Source organism: Podarcis bocagei, assembly GCF_964188305.1.
Source record: "Podarcis bocagei genome assembly, chromosome: 14".
NCBI classification, from domain to species: domain Eukaryota; kingdom Metazoa; phylum Chordata; class Lepidosauria; order Squamata; family Lacertidae; genus Podarcis; species Podarcis bocagei.
Genome location: NC_138139.1, coordinates 27,312,844 through 27,324,781, shown reverse-complemented (window position 1 = coordinate 27,324,781; position 11,938 = coordinate 27,312,844). Strand labels below are relative to the sequence as shown.

Genomic DNA, 11,938 nt, shown 5'->3' with positions numbered 1-11,938 from the left:
ACTCTTTGATATGCCTTTTAATGAGTGCCATTGTGTGTTTGTTTGATCCCCTGCTTCTTTATTTTTAATGGGTCTTTTATGGTTTGGTGGGGTTTTAAAAAATGATTTAAAGAGTTTTTATTATTTGGAACTGATTTTGTTTGCCAAAATCATTGGATCTCTTTCTTAGTGGAAAGGCATAATATAAACACTTAAATAATTAAAAACAAACAAACAGCACCCTCCCTGCCTTGGTGGTGGTCATCTTCTTCTAGGGCAGGATGTAAGTAACTTAAGACGGAAATACACAAATCACGAGTTTGTTGTTGCTGTAGGTCTTCATTTGTTTTTAATATTCTTAAGCAAATAATAAAAAAGCAATTAAGTTTATTTTTATTTATTCAATAAAGCCATTGCTAAATTTCAATCAATATGCAATGGCGTTCAATCATCCCCTAATTTAATCAACAATTGCTAATTTATTATTAATGTTGTGAGTTAATAAGAGGTTTGTAAAAAAAAAAGAGAAAATAATTAAAAATAAACCGGCGTGCTGAGCATAAAACTGATGTGAGAATACACCACCCCCATGCTGAAATGTATGGGGCAGTTGCAGTGTTAGGCAGATACGTGGCAGAGGTTGCTGCAACCTTGCGTGATGAGGAAGGCAGGGAAATAGTTTTCTGTAGTGACAAAGGGATTATGGAAATGGGTTTTCATAGAAAAGTGGACCAGAAGCCAGCAGCAGCTGCAAACGTGCATATAATCCTCTGCTCTTGTCTTGACGCAAGTGGTTGATAGCAAATTCAGGTAATGCTGACTGCTGAATTTGTATCCTATTTATTTAGTAGATTGATATCCTGCCTTTTCGTCTGTCATGCAATTGAAAGTTGGCAGATATGGTGGTTTTCCAAGCAGCCCTCCATCCAGGGTGCTGGTTAGGGCCAGACCTTGCTGAATACAAGGTCTTGCTGAATACACACACACACACACACACACACACACACACACACACACACAGACACAGTTACAGTTTCCTGCACCCCGAACAAAACTACAATTCCCTGGATTCTTTAGGGTAAAAAATGTGCTTTAAATGAATTACATGTACACAGTCTGGTGGGCTTGCTTGTTTAACAAAATTTATATACTGCTTGACTGCAAGAAAAGATCTTACTAGTTTACAAAAATATGGAATAAACCATTGAAATTCTTGATTTAAAAACTGCTAAAAGCAAGTGTTTAAAAACCAACAGTAGCTAGGAAGAGATGAAATAGGTTTAACATGCTTGCCTAAACAAAATTGCTTACAGCAGGACCCAAAAAGAATGAGTGAAGGTGCCTGCTTAATAGGCAGGGAGTTCCAAAGTGTAGCTGCTGCCACCCTAAAATGTTCGTTACAAGTGCAGAAAAAGTGCTGTGTGGCACCTGCAACAGTATTGGTTCAGACTGAAGAGGCATCCAAGGGGTAAAGGCTGCATCCAACATTACTTCTACTCAGAGTAGACCCAGTGAAATGAATGGATGCAAGTGCAATTCTAACCCTGCTTACCTGGGCATAAGCTTCGTTGAATGCAACAGGACTTCCTTTCGAGTAGACTGGTCAGGACTGCATGCCCATTGATTTCAATTGGTCTACTTTGAGTAGGCCAAGCGTTGGCTACAACCCAATAGTCTTACTGGGGTGGAGGCGGCTGTCTGGATGGGGATGCGTATTGTTTTATGTCCTCCAAAATTTGGTCCCCTAGCCCTGCTGTGTATAGTGTGGGTCCTGCTTGTTCCGATGAACGGGGTCATGGACTTCTGACCCCAAAGTCCTGCCCTGACGGCACCCCCTCGCCCCGTTTCCAACAGAGCCGGCCAGGTGCCCCGCTTTCCCCAGCAGTTCCTGAAATTCTGGGGTAGACTGCCCCTTTCCGAGGAGGCTTCATACATATCCAAGCTGCATTTAGCTACCCCGTGAACCTTGACACGTGCAGGAAAGATGCTGACCCCCCCGGGGGGGGAAACATGGGCCGCGTTTCTGCTCGGTCGGTAGAGTGGACCTCTCGTCATTCTGAGGTCCTGCCCGCGAGGTTTACATTAGCATCATCATCATCATCATCATCATCATCATCATCAGGGTTTTGCTGCGAGGTTACTGCCCAGCGGGACCGGAAATGCACTCTGAACCTGCTCAGAGGCGCCCCGCTTTCTCTTCTCGACTCCCAACGGAGAAGCAGCCAGCAGGCGGGGACCCAGCCAACGTCTGAGAATATCCCGCCGCCGATCCCAGAAGGTTTTGCTGTGGGGGTTGCTGGCCGGTTGGGAGAAAGAGGCGCTCTGCACTTGCTCAGAGGCGCCGGAGCCTGGCGTCCCCTCGCCTCCCGTGGGGGCGGGGCGGAGGGGAGGTCCGGCTCTGAGTCTCCGCCCTCCGGGCCGCCCCGTCTTGCTGGGAGGCGGGTTTAAGGCGCTCGTGCGGCCGCGGCAACTTTCCCAACAGAGCCAAAGAGCCGCCGGGAAGGAGCGCGAAGCCCCGGCCAGCCAGCGAGCCAGCCAGCGAGCCGGTCCCAGCCCGGGCTGCGGCTCCTCTCTCCCGGCCGCCTTCTCCGCTCCAGGCAGACGCTCCCTTCTCCTCAGGTAGGTGCCGCCGAGGCGGGCTTGGCGTCGCTGCTGCTCCGCTCCGGCACCCGGCGAAGGAGGACGCGAACAACAAGCGTGCTCCTGAGCGCGTGCAGACTTCCGTTCCTCTCGCCTCCTCTCTGCGTGCGCTGGGCAGGCTAGGCGCCATGGCTGCCTCGCTCGGCGTTTGAGGGGCGCGTGGGGCAGTTGCTGGATGTGGACGGCTGTGCGGGGGTGGCAGTGGGTGCTTTGTTGCGTCCCCCTCCCCTCACCCCAGGGACAATAGGGTTATATCGCTCTCCGGGACGGAGCGCGTTTGTGGAGAAATACTAACCCTAACCCGAGTTAGGGAGTCCCGCCCCCAACTGCTTTCCAAGTTCCTAGCCCCTATGAGGGCTGCTTTTCTTGCAAGCTATTTGTGTGACTGACCGCGAGCAAGCAGCCAAAAATCTTTCCCCTTGCCTCTCTCTCTCTTTGGAAGCGTACGTGGCCAACAGGATAACCCGTCGGTCGATGGTGCAGGGCGAGCCCCTCTCACTAGGCAGCACGTTTCCTGCACTAGGGTCTTCGTTTCGTGTGCGGGAATGTAATTCTGTTTACCAGGAATTCTAGGGTGGAGTTGGCTATTTTCTTGTGGCATCCCCCCAACCCCCCCAAAACATAAGGCTGCAACGTGACTGTGTGAGAAGCCCCTCTTTTCTTCCATCCAGAAGACCGCTCCCCTATTCCATTCATCCCAGTCCTAGGTCTGCTCCCAAAGACCCCCCCCCCATACAAAAAAAAACAGCTTTGGGGATATGTGTGAGATGGGTTTTAGCTTTCCAGAAAATTGTGGCTTTCCTTGTATGCAGAAGAACAGTTTCGAGGACACCCCCGCCCTTGCATCTCACAATTTTCTTGCTGCTAGTTAAAGATCAACTTCTGATCTCTCACCCCCCCCACTCCAACATGCTCCAAAGCCCTGCAGTTTTTCCCTGCTCCACATTCACTCCACGCATCAGCCCTAGCGCTTGATGAATGGGGTTTCCCTGGGGGTGACTGAGTGGGAGGGACATTGCGGGCCAGGCCTGTGATGGGGAGGGGGGAATTGGGTGGCAATACTGATGGAAAAAGGGAGGAGGCGGGGGTCTTGGCAAATTGGAGCTTGGTGGCTGGACGCTGTCCAGAGCCAGCCTGCTGCCTCTTCAAGCCTGCAGAGCATAGCTCATATCTGGGAGGAACGATAGCCTCTCTCTTTGGGTGTTTTTTCCCTTCCCTTTTGCAGTAGTTGATTGCAATAATCTATTAACGTGTTACTTGCGAGGTGGCAGCTGAGAGAGTGAAGCCGGTTTTGAGGGAGAGGAGGGCTGTTGACGTAGCAAGAGAGGGGATCCATTTCGAAACTGAACCCCCCCCCCCTTTAACGAGGCTCTCCTTGAAGTCTGCTCTGGAGCTGTGGTGGAGGATGATGCAAAAGGATTTCTCGAGGCAGCCAGCCAAAGACGTAAGGAAACTCCTGATTTAACTTTTTTTCACCCCGCTGCCCCTTTGCTTTTGACAGCTGTAGGAAGAGTGCATCCTGAACTCTTGAAGGGGGAAAAGATCACCAGCCCAGTTCCCAAAACTGGAGATAGAGTGGGGAGAGTTGCACTTAGAAGTGAACTAGGTTAGTGAAATCACTTGAGCCTGCATGTCTGTGCCTTTGGTTTGCTTCCAGCAAGGATAGTTCCGCAAATGTAGACGGAATTCCCACTGACTTCCTGGATGTCCCAGGAAGCGTGTTAACTTGAGGCTTAATTCCTTGCAATGAAACCTCTTGGCACAAAGGAGATGGTATGCTTTTATTGGTTTGCTGTTTCTTTGGGGGGGGGGGGAGATAAGAGTGCCTACTCAAGATCATACAAACCTTTGCCCCCACCACCCGCACTCAATCCCTGTTTGTATGATAGTCGGGCTTGATTTGCCCATCTCTGGATAAGGAGCTGTATTTTACTTTCAGTGACTAGATGACGCTAAAATAGAAAAATTCCTTCCAGTAGCACCTTAAAGACCAACTAAGTTAGTTCTTGGTATGAGCTTTCGTGTGCATGCACACTTCTTCAGATACACAGTAACTAGATGACGCTAGTTAGATGAAGCTTGCGATCTTATGCATGGGGCATGTTCAAGTCTTCTTATGGGACTGTATCGCCATCAAAAGTGTATATTAGCGGAGAAATCAATGGAGCGAATGCACCAACGGAAGCTTCCTCGTATTGAGTTGGAAGGAATGTGTTGCATGTTGAATGCCGTTCACCTGCTGTGTAGTTGGATATTAGCACGGATAAGTAATTTATGGAGCAGACTATTCTGATGGTAGGCAGGTGAAAGTGGGGTCTATTATGTACCTCTGAGGTTTTTCTTCCTCCTTGCATCTCTCCTGGATATAAGAGGCTCTACTTCGAAATGCAAGTTTCATTTACCCCTTCCCCACCCCAAAAAAGCACTCCCTACTAACTTTTTCGCAAAGGTGCTTTGTGAAAGTTGTTTGCTCATCTTTTGTTCACATTCAGAGATTAACTTTGCAAATAGATTGGAGGAGGCAATTTTTATCTCCCTATATTTCAGAATGGAATGGAATGTGATGGTTTTGATTGCCCCGAGGAAAATCAGATACCGGTAGCTGAATGCTGTTTTATAAATTTAAATAAGTTTTAAGAGATTTTGCTGATACAAAGGTGGAAAGCAAATAATAGTTTTTCTTTTTCTGAACACCCACCTGCTTCACTCGGGGACATTTTCAGCTACTTCTAAAACAAAAGCCACACGCACAAAGCCCAAATGGGCTTGTTGTACAAATTTGTCTTCATTATGCTTTAAGCGACCATTATCGTTCTATGTCTTAAAGCAAATGTGCTACTCAGCAAAATTATGATTCCTTGAAACTAGGCAGTTCCTAATGGAATTCTGAATCGAGCTTTTAAAAGCCGTTTGCACAAACTGCCGTTCTCTGTTAGGAGCACAGCTCCTCCTAACCTCTCATCTAAATGTGTGAAATTGTTCCCGTGCCTTTGCTGCTACAAAATGAGTGTCTGGCTGTGGCTTGAGCTGCTGTTTTTAAATATAATATTTAGAGTGCTCCTAGGTTGCTTTGAAAAAAAAGAAGTCAGAAGGAGGCAAAAGGGTGTGGGAGAAATGCCGCTTGCTGAATATTCCTACATAATTGCTACTTCTGGCTTCAGAGCTCTCAAAATCTCTGGGGCAGCTTCTCAAATGGTAGCAGTCCTGTATAGCTCACTCAGTTGCTTCTTATAGTTGGGCTAGTTCGTATGATGAAAGCTGTGAGTTGAGTACACTTTCTCTGTGTGTGTTTGGCCAGAATACCAGAGCTTTAAATACAGTGGTACCTCGGGTTAAGTACTTAATTCATTCCGGAGGTCCGTTCTTAACCTGAAACTGTTCTTAACCTGAAGCATCCCTTTAGCTAATGGGGCCTCCTGCTGCTGCTGCTGCGCCGCCGGAGCACGATTTCTGTTCTCATCCTGAAGCAAAGTTCTTAACCTGAGGTACTATTTCTGAGTTAGCGGAGTCTGTAACCTGAAGCATATGTAACCTGAAGCGTATGTAACCCGAGGTACCACTGTAGTGTGGAATTATAAAGTGAGCAGGTACCTCCAGGCTTCCTTGTAATGTGGGCAAGCCAGAACTTCACTGCACCACGCCAGCCATGGACTCTGATGGTTAAGGCATGATGGGCACCCCCCCCTCCGTAAACTTTTCCTCCTGTTGTCTTGTCCTGTAGGTCAGAAGGTTGATGGACATCTCTGGTTGATTTGCAGTAGATTTCTGACTCCCAGCTGTCTAACAATAGCATCAGCTAAAAAGTTCTCAAAATTTGCATGGAAGAATGTTCGTTTTTGGTTGCTAGTGCTGATCACAGATTCCTGGGCAGACCGTGTGCCTGGATTCTTAGTGTAAGTCTGCCCTGCTTGAGCTGCTATTTTGCACCTGGCTTAGGCTGGTGGACTTTATGGTATGAAAAAGAGAGAAGCTGGTCCTGCAAGCCTGAAGTCTGCCCTCTCTGCATTCATGTGAGGCATGTGGTGGACATGACCCTAGGCTTTCGGCAGCCCCTTATGCAAAAGGTACTTTGGAGCCCCACCTTGCAGACAGTCTTCCCATCAAATCCAGATTAAATTTGCAGGGCGAGGCACTAGCTGGGGCCACAGCTAGAGGAACCTGGTTGCCCGGAAGTCTCTCCAGCTTCTTCCCAGCTTCTCTCTGGTCCTTGCAATTCCAGGTGTGGAAGTACAAACTTATTTCTCAGTTTCTTCCTGTTTTTGCAATGTGTTGCAAGCTATCTGGCGTAGCCGATGAACACTAAGACATCTGCCACATTTTAAAGCTCTGTCAAATGTAATAAATTAAACCACTTTCCCACTGTAATGAGATTATTACTATTTAGGCTGCGTTGACTTTGCCGAGGCCCCTCCTATGTATCCGTTCCTTCACCCGCTCCTTCCCAATTTCATACTGCGAGTGCAGAACAGGAAATTGTGTGGCTCTCCACATGTTTGATGGGCTTCATCTCCCCATCAGCCTTGACCGCTGCTCTGAATGCAGAGTCCAGCAACAACTAGAAAGCTACAAGTTCCTCACCTGTAGAGAGGACTCTGCAGAAGATCTGAGTAGCTTCCAGCCACGTGACGGGCAACTTTTCCTGCCAAAGTGTCTGAATTAATCACAGCCTGCAATTTGAACAGTCCTTGGAGCTGTGTCCTTAGTTCAGATTTGCTGTCCGTAGAGCCTCCTTGCCAGTGTTAGAAACTTAGATATTTAAGCTAGATGCCAAATGGCATCTTAAACCTAGTTTTGCGGTTGCCACGAAAGAATGTCTATTCCCTAGGGGGTTGGGATAGATGATCCTTGGGGTCCCTTCCAACGCTACAATTCTATGATCTCAACTACATTGATTGACTGTAGCTTGCTCTTAACAATTTGCTTGTCCCAGTATGCAAGGAGGAGAAGCACATGCAGTGGAAATGGAATTAACTATGGACTATGGCAGAGGTTTTTAAAGCGTGGTTGCTAGCGTGGCGCCCAGAAATCTCCATGTAGTCGCAATTGGACCTGCTCTGGTAGCAAAATGCGCCTTGCACCTGGGTAATTTTGAACACTGCTCTTTGCTACCATGTTGTGGCCTCTCATTTTGGGGTCCAGAATGGTGTAGGGCTGTACTTGATGGCAGAGCACTTGGTATTTCTCGGCACCGGGGGGATAGACAATGCTCTTGTCTGAAGCCCTGGAGAGCTGCTGCCGGTCAGTGTAGACCGTACTGAGCTAGATTGACCAATGGTCTGATGGATGTGTGAAGGATGCCCCCCTACATTCCCAATGCTTCTTGACTTGCCAGAGGATTTGGGGTATGTGCAGGAGGGTCTCATGTATTACTCAGCTTTGGGGTGGTCAGAAATCTCTCTGAAGTGCAGGGTAGCCTTAAATGCTTTTTTATAGTTATCTGCCTTTTCCAGAGAACTCTGCTGAGGGTGTGCAGATCCATAGTCTTCATGAAGCTTGCTAAAAACGGTGACTGGCCCAATCTCATTTGCGGAGATTAAACATGTTGCTGTATGCTGAGTGCCATAGAGAATGGATGGCGTAGGAATGTAACTAATACTTTTAGTGGAAGAAAGGGGTGTCAGGGAGAGAGGAAATGTTGGCATGCGCTTAATCTTGAATGGAAATCTGGGATGGGGAGGTGAAATCCTCTGCTTCCAAGGCAGATAACTCTAAAGGGCACTGACCTTGTCAAGGTCATTGAGTCTGTGGGTGGCCTAGTGGATATGCCATTCCTTATCAGCATGAATTCAAAAGCCCACTTAGTCATTTGCCAACCTGGTGCCCTCCAGATGCTTCGAACTGCAGCTTTGGTCAGCCCCATGGGAGTGGCTTTCTAAAACCTTGGGAGGGAATCAGGTTGGTTAAAGTTGCCCTAGTCTCCATTCCACCTGTGTTCTGCTATCATCACTGCAGTCTCATGCAGAGGCATACCTAGGGTTCCTTACACCCTTGGCAAGGAGCTGCATCAGTTTCTACCCCCGAAAAAGAAACAACATTTTACGTGACCCAAGTACTTAAAGCATCCAGAGTGAGGTTGAGGCAAGAAGGAAGGACAAAAAAATAAAAATGTCATGCCTTGGTGCCATGGTACAAGAAGGAAGGGCAGCTGTGAGAGCCAGTGTGGTGTAGTGGTTAAGAGCGGTAGTCTCGTAATCTGGGGAACCGGGTTCGCGTCTCCGCTCCTCCACATGCAGCTGCTGGGTGACCTTGGGCTAGTTACACTTCTTTGAAGTCTCTCAGCCCCACTCACCTCAGAGAGTGTTTGTTGTGGGGGAGGAAGGGAAAGGAGAATGTTAGCCGCTTTGAGACTCCTTCGGGTAGTGATAAAGCGGGATATCAAATCCAAACGCTTCTAATTCTTCTGTGTTTGATCTCACGACGACAGCAGTCGCATGCACACCATACATTCCATAGTTCGAGAGGTGATTTTTGCACATACACATACTGGCCTGTGCTCCTGGCAGGGTCTGGTTTCACCAACCCCTGGGAACGCCTCTGGTACGCAAGGATAAGAGCTTCTTTCCAAAGGATCCTATGCCCATCTCGGTCTGATTGGCATTGGGGCTTCCACTTCAATGTTGACTAGCCTCCGCTAAACTGAATTGGGCCCCAGAGCAGAACAACTATTTGGATCTGCATCATGGTCTACACTCCCTCCTTGCTGTTTTCAAATAGAAGCAGAGACACCTTTTAGTCTTTCCTTAACTGTGTTGGTGGCTTTCCCTTTTGTGCTGGACTTTGAGATCTAGAAACACTCCAAATTTATTTCTAAGATGGTGTGGGGGCACAGCCATTGCTTTTTTCTGTCAGATACACATGGAATTGCAGTTGACTTTCCACGCTGTGGGTTTTTGCCTTTTTTATTTTTTAAAGATGTTCTATTCATCCCACTGGGTGGTACATGTGGACAGGGAAGGTACAATTCACACTCCAGCCATTTTTAAAACACTTTTTTTGTATCAGTTGAAGGTTACTTAAGTCAAGCTTTTTTAAAAGTGTAAAATCACATCATTTCCCACTACAGCACATGTTTTATGAACTATTGCTCAATTGCTTTAATTATGTACAAAAAGTCAAACATTTTAGGGACATCTTTGAAAAGAATAATAGAAATTTGTTTTGTTTAATCGCTCAGCATATTAAAATTAAATGATATAATAAAAGCCACATGCAAAAAGTGAATACAGAGTCTTTTTAAAGCAATTAAGAATAGGATAGACTGAAAGGTGTATGGCTGACAAGACTGTCTATAACTGATGACATGCTGATGACTTGCCACATTTTTGAGCATTCATGCTTAACCTGTTTTCACAAAGTTTGTGCAGAGGTTAAACAATGCCTGATGTTTACGGAGCATTCATTCTGAATTGTTTGCGTGAAGGTTATACTATACCATGTCAAGCAATTCTTCTCCCACGTTTTCCGGTACATTTCCCTATTACTTTCCTTACAGAAAGAAGACTGGTTGGTTTTTTTGTGTGGAAGTGGGATTGTTTTGCAAGAAGACCACATTCACTTTAATTGTACAGCCCAAATGCGTTGATACATCACTGAATTTCATCTGTAAAATAGCAGCAGCCTGGAAGTGGCTGAGTTCAATCCTGAGTTATTTAAGCCTGAAGAAGAACCATGTTTCTAGGAAAATCTGTAGATCTGATAAAAACAAACAAACATTAATTGCTGCCACCAGAAAGGGTGATAGCTAGTAGTAAATCATTTTTAAAAACCGCCTTTGGGGGCTATTATACAAATATGTTAATAAAAGCATAGCCAAAAAAGCATTCTAACTTTAATTAAAAGATTGGGGGTGTTTTTTTAATGGTACCAAGCAAAAAGCTAATAGTGACGGCCTGTCAGTGATTCTAGCTTCACCTGCCTGACAACTCTCTGCATATATAAAATCCTGCCTTTTTAAAAAAGATGAAGGATAATGTGAAGAGGTTTTACACTTGTGGAGATTGTGCTACTCTTCCCTAAAAAAAAAATTTAAAAATGGAGGTTTGAAAAGGAATCATTTCAGGGAAAATACCAGGACGACGGGGATTTGGGTGATCATGTAGTTGCCCTGTAGAAAGCAGGTGAACGAAGTGTGACAGTTATTTCTGTGTTAAATACCTGGTGTTTGGGATTCCCGAAGCTTGTGAAATTCCTGGAAGTGGGGTTGAATGTTGCTGAAGGTATATGAGCATAATATGGGCAGAAAAGCAGCAAAATACACATAGACAAACACACTACACCAAGGGTGCCCAAACTTTTTCCAAAGAGGGCCAGATTTTTAAAGGATTTAACCCCAAAGCTGTTGGGCTTTTTTAAGGATTTTACCCTGGAACATATACTGCTACGGGGCTGGATTAAATCCCCGAAACGGACTTTTGACATGCCTGCGCTACACACTGGAATTGATTGGTATTTCAATAGTGTTAGGCTTGTCGCTCCCCGGTTGAGCCTCAGTGGGTGTTTTTTTAAATTGTTCAAATAGTTAAGATCAGGTACAAGAAAAATCCTTCACAGACCATCCAAACATTAACAAAGAAGAGAAATGAAATGAAAGAAAATGTATAAAACCCGAAATGTATTTGCCTGTGTTTGTTCCAGAGTCCTCCGATAAGTGCCACTTGAATGTAATTTATGCTTTGACGTAAGTGCTGTAGTTGGCTTACCAACTTTAAAAATCCAGCTAAAACAATGATAAGAAATCTCGGGTGATATCCAGCATCCTTCATATTTAGAGCAGACCCATCGTAGCTTAAGCCTAGTGAGCCTCCTCTGAATATATGCAATAATTCTGGAAAATCTCCCACTGATAGTGGGAGTCTAGCAAATAGGATTTCACAAGTGATGGTTTGCAAATAACGTATCTCGACGGAATTGCTTGCACTGCATGTCAAAGGTAGAAATTTGCCTGAAAATGAAATTTGCAGCATAAATTTAATCTCTCTTCCCTCCTGCCACCCCCCACCCCAGTAGCCTGTGGGGTCTTGTGAGGAGAAACACAAGATGTCACAGCGTGGAGAGTGAGATGGCTAATGAACTTGGGGTTTTCATCTTAAGTCATTGCAATAAGAAGGTGGGAGGTGAATTATTTAGTAAGGATGAAGACCATTAACTTGATCAGTTTAAGGTGGATTATTCTTTGTTGTTGGAATGGATTGTTTATACTTTGGGAGTAGCTTACCTTTGGTGGTGGTGGGGAGAAGGAAGCAGAAATAAATATGAGGGTAACCTTCATAAAAATGCTGGCAGCCAAGGAGAACACCCTATACACAAAAATGGGATGTGC

The 11,938-nt window shown here is 45.9% G+C and overlaps 1 protein-coding gene across 7 annotated transcripts in view; it reads left to right on the top strand.

The window, feature by feature from the left end:
• The first annotated feature begins 2,382 nt into the window (after nucleotides 1-2,382).
• Nucleotides 2,383-11,938, top strand: part of MEGF11 (multiple EGF like domains 11) — a 343,630-nt gene continuing 334,074 nt past the window's right edge. For 2 of the 7 annotated variants that reach the window (XM_081171059.1, XM_081171058.1), the window contains exon 1: nucleotides 2,396-2,598. The gene's annotated coding sequence lies outside the window, so the exon portion shown is untranslated. Of the gene's footprint in view, nucleotides 2,599-3,729; nucleotides 4,064-11,938 lie in introns of those variants that run through there. The other 5 variants (XM_081171063.1, XM_081171062.1, XM_081171061.1 and 2 more) reach the window with 5 other exon arrangements.